The following is a 3,845-nucleotide window of genomic DNA, read 5'->3' as shown; positions in this document are numbered from 1 at the left end:
CCATTAATGGAGCTAGCAAATTATCTTTTCTCTTAAATTCAAATTTTTTCATTTCCCAAGGCCGGGAGAATGGCTCTAGGTGCTCAACAGTGCCTATCTCAGGCCCAGGGAAATCAGCCACTGAAGCCAGTTTGCGGGGGGGGGGGGCATTTTAAAATATACGCAAGTACTTAGCTTTTGCCGAGAGCCCCATTCTCCTCAGGTTCCGGAGGTGTGAGTGGGCTGTGTGGCTGGCTGTTTCTCCCTAAGGAAACTGCGGCCGAATGCTAGTACCAGCTCACCACCGCCGCCGCCACTCCGGGAATGGTGCTTGAGGACTCCCCATGATTCAGGTCTGGTAACTCCTCTCTGCTTCTGAATGGTCTCTTCTTCCCCCTGCCCCTCAGTTCATTTTCTAAGCTTGCCTTTGAAGCTCAGGGCTCCCAGCTTGTCACAAATATGCTCATTTCACTTTTTTTTTTGGGTCTTTGTTGTAGAGGGCTCACCGGAAGCATCTGTCTATTCTGCCATCTTGGCTCCACCTCACATGCTTGGACAAAAATTCTTGGACAAAAAATTATCTTCAATAAATGTATTAATGACTGATTGGAATCTATAAGTAGACATATTGATTTTGAAAAACACAGAATAAAAATCAGATGGGAATCATTACAAATGCAAAAAAAAAAAAAAAAATCAAATGAAAGCACTATTTTTATGCCTCTTCAGAAATCTTTCGTATTGCTTCTTTTCTGTTGTCACCAAAAGGATACTGAATGCATGAACTCTTAGATACAAGAGGAAGGGAATGCGGTCTTTATTTCTCCTGGTATTTTCCTTGTGGTTCTTGCTAAAATGACAGAGAATCTAAGATAATGGAGGATTTAAAAAACCAAGGAGGAAGGGGAATGAGTAGGGAATAATTTTGAATGACAGTGTTTTTTTTTTTTTTTTTAATTTTTATTGTGCTTTAAGTGAAAATTTACAAATCAATTCAGGCTCTTAAAAAATATGGAATGCATCATGAATTTGCACGTCATCCTTGCACAGGGGCCGTGCTAATCTCTGTATCATTCCAATATTAGTATATGTGCCGCTGAACCGAGCACACGACTGTGTTTTTCCAATGTCTTTGTAAGCATCCTTAATTTCCCAAACTGGGTTTAGCATTGCTCTTGAGTAAACAAAAATATTGCCTTATACTTTGCTTTTTATAACATCGGTATTGAACAAGGTGACAAGAATATTTATATCTGGACAGGAGAAGATATAAGATTTTCAAAATTCAAGATGCTAAAATTTTGAACTCTTATTATACACCCTGAGAATGGTTAAATTAATGTTTATTGGCTGATAATATCTGGATCATGAAAAATTATCATGGGTGTTTGGCTTTTTACTTAATTGTATAGGTTCAGGAAACTCAAAATATTTTGTTGAGGTTCTAAGAACACTCAGATCTGGTTAAATTTTGAATAACTTTAAAATGCATGATTGGGATTCACTTGCCCAAATTCATCAGTAACCTATGTTGTCTGTTTCGCTGATGTATATTCAAGCAGTTATACAACACCAAAAACCCAACCCATCACTGTCGAGTCCATCCAGCTCATAGCGACCCTATAGGACAGAGTAGAATTGCCCTATAGAATTTCCAGGGAGTGCCTGGTAGATTTGAACTGCTTAGCAGTTGTAGCACTTAACATCTACACCACCAGGGTTTCCAAGCAGTTATATAGGCCTTTTTTGCAATGTTGTTTTTCCTCAGAATGAGGAAGGTCTCTTTTTCCTTTCTCCAGAAAGCTGAGGAAGAATGTGGAGCTGACAGTTTCCATACCAAACCGAACTAAAATAAAAAGCACGGAGCCCAATGCTGCCAAACTTTTCAGTGTTTCTTCACTTTGCACTGTTTGTTTGTACTGCTTCTTCATTGTTTGTACTGCTACTACAAGCAAATAACTGATGCAGTTTCTAGTTGTTTTTGAGCAAATAACCACTTCCAGATGAAAGTAATAATAAATGCAACGTGGATTTTCTCAGTTATATCTAAAATTATCCAGTTCTCCATATCACTTTGCTCTTGTGGATATACAGGTCATTTTTCTCTCTTTTTTTTTTTTTTTTGGTGGAGGGGGTAGGGAGGGAGGTTGGGGGGAAAGGGAGGGTTGTAGGTGTAGGTAGCTCACTGTTTTAACAATGGTATCTGGGAAAGGATCAGAAAATCTGTGCCACTGCCATCATATACGTTAGATGGAGATATACCTGAAATTGATGAACACCTAAACCAAAACCAGGGTGATGCTCTTCATCTCCACTCGGGGAAGTAGTGACTGGATACCATGATGGCACTCTGCAAGAGGGGCCACATGGATATCAGAGGTGAAGAAGACACTTGAATATCTATTTCGTGGAAGGACTTTTCATCTCAGAATACATGTACTAATAAACAACAGTTGGGGAAAATTGTTTATGACATTCAACATACTGAGAAGCCGAGGCTAAAGATGTAAGGGTGGAATTGCATTTCTTTTTGTAAAGCGAAAACAGCCGTGACCTCAGCCACGTCTAAATTCTTCTGTTAAAAGAGAATTGTTCAAAGAAATCAAACTGTTCAATTTAAAACGAAGAGTGGCCGAAGTTGCTGGAAAGCTCATGCCTCTGAGTCTGCAGAATCACTGGCCAGGAAAGCAAAACTTTCCCATACCCAGTTTTAATATTGTGCTAAAGCCATTGACAGTGTTAAAAACCCTGGAGTTAAATATGATCCCCTCGCCATCCCCCTCCCACCCGCCCTTTCTCTCTTAGGGTAGTGTTTGGGGGACAAGAAGGGGGCTGGAGCTTGGCCCCGACCTCGGAATTGCTGCTAAAGGCTTGTAATATAATCTCTCTCCTTTTGAAGGGTAAATCAGTGTCAATTGCGTTTGCCATCCACCAGAAAAAGTAAGCATTTTACTTCCGCTCGGTCTGTGTGGACTGATGAAATGTAGGAAATCTGTTTCTGGCAGGGGGAAAAATCGTTTTCCCAACAGCACCAAGAGGAGCCATCAGAGAAGTATGAAGAGGGGCAGCGTGGCTGTAGCTGCTGCCGCTGCCACCGCCACCGGGCTAGTGGGGTGCGGGGAGCCGCTGCTGCAGGACCTGTGCCGGGAGGGGCCGGGCCCCGAGACGCTGCAGGAGCCGAGCTGCGAGCCCCCGAGCCTGTGAGAGCCGCCAGCAGCCCAGCTCCGGACGAGGGGGTGAGCAAGGCAGGCTGGCCTAGATCTCCGCCAAAGCCGCGGCAGCCTGCGCGCTTCTGCAGCCAGAGGGTGCGAAAGCCCCTGCCTGTCTGCTCCGAGGGTAGCGGGGAGCTAAGGGAGAACGTTGCAAATAACCCCTGCAACTTGGTGGGGATGGGTGAGGAGCTGTAGACAGCCGGGCAGGCTCTGGCGCTAGGACTGGGTGGTCACTGCATTGGGGGACTCCCTGGTTCCCTGGAAACTGCCATGTGTCCCTCATCCCCGTTCTGGCACAGCCCAAATGACCGCAGCGCAGAAAGCCCACTGGGGCGCCTCAGCCAACCAGGAACAGAAGTCAGTTTTTCTAATTAGCACATCGGTTTTATATGCACATGTATGCATTCGTGCACAAGGGTGTCTGTAATGCATGCTCAACTTTGTCTCTTGTTACGGAGGAGGGAGGGTGTCATCTTTATGGATCAAATCTTGAATGTTTTGCTTGAGTCAAGGAGGCCAGGATGGGGGGAAAGAATGCGACACGTGTGATGTGGGGGGATACTAGCTATTTTCGACTGATGAGTTTGACAGAGTTGAGCTTTTTTAGTGAATAAACAAACACTAGCCGATGAATCAACTCACTTGGGAAAAATT

The 3,845-nt window shown here is 44.1% G+C and overlaps 1 non-coding gene across 1 annotated transcript; it reads right to left on the bottom strand.

Moving 5' to 3' along the window:
- Positions 1–984: 984 nt before the first annotated feature.
- On the bottom strand, positions 985–1,088 carry LOC111751248 (U6 spliceosomal RNA). The gene has a single exon (XR_002786340.1). It is a non-coding gene; the product is annotated as a U6 spliceosomal RNA (small nuclear RNA).
- Positions 1,089–3,845: the final 2,757 nt, after the last annotated feature.

Source organism: Loxodonta africana, chromosome 7 (genome assembly GCF_030014295.1).
Source record: "Loxodonta africana isolate mLoxAfr1 chromosome 7, mLoxAfr1.hap2, whole genome shotgun sequence".
NCBI lineage: Eukaryota > Metazoa > Chordata > Mammalia > Proboscidea > Elephantidae > Loxodonta > Loxodonta africana.
Note: the sequence above shows the minus strand (reverse complement) of the source record. Positions and strands in the feature narration are given on the sequence as shown.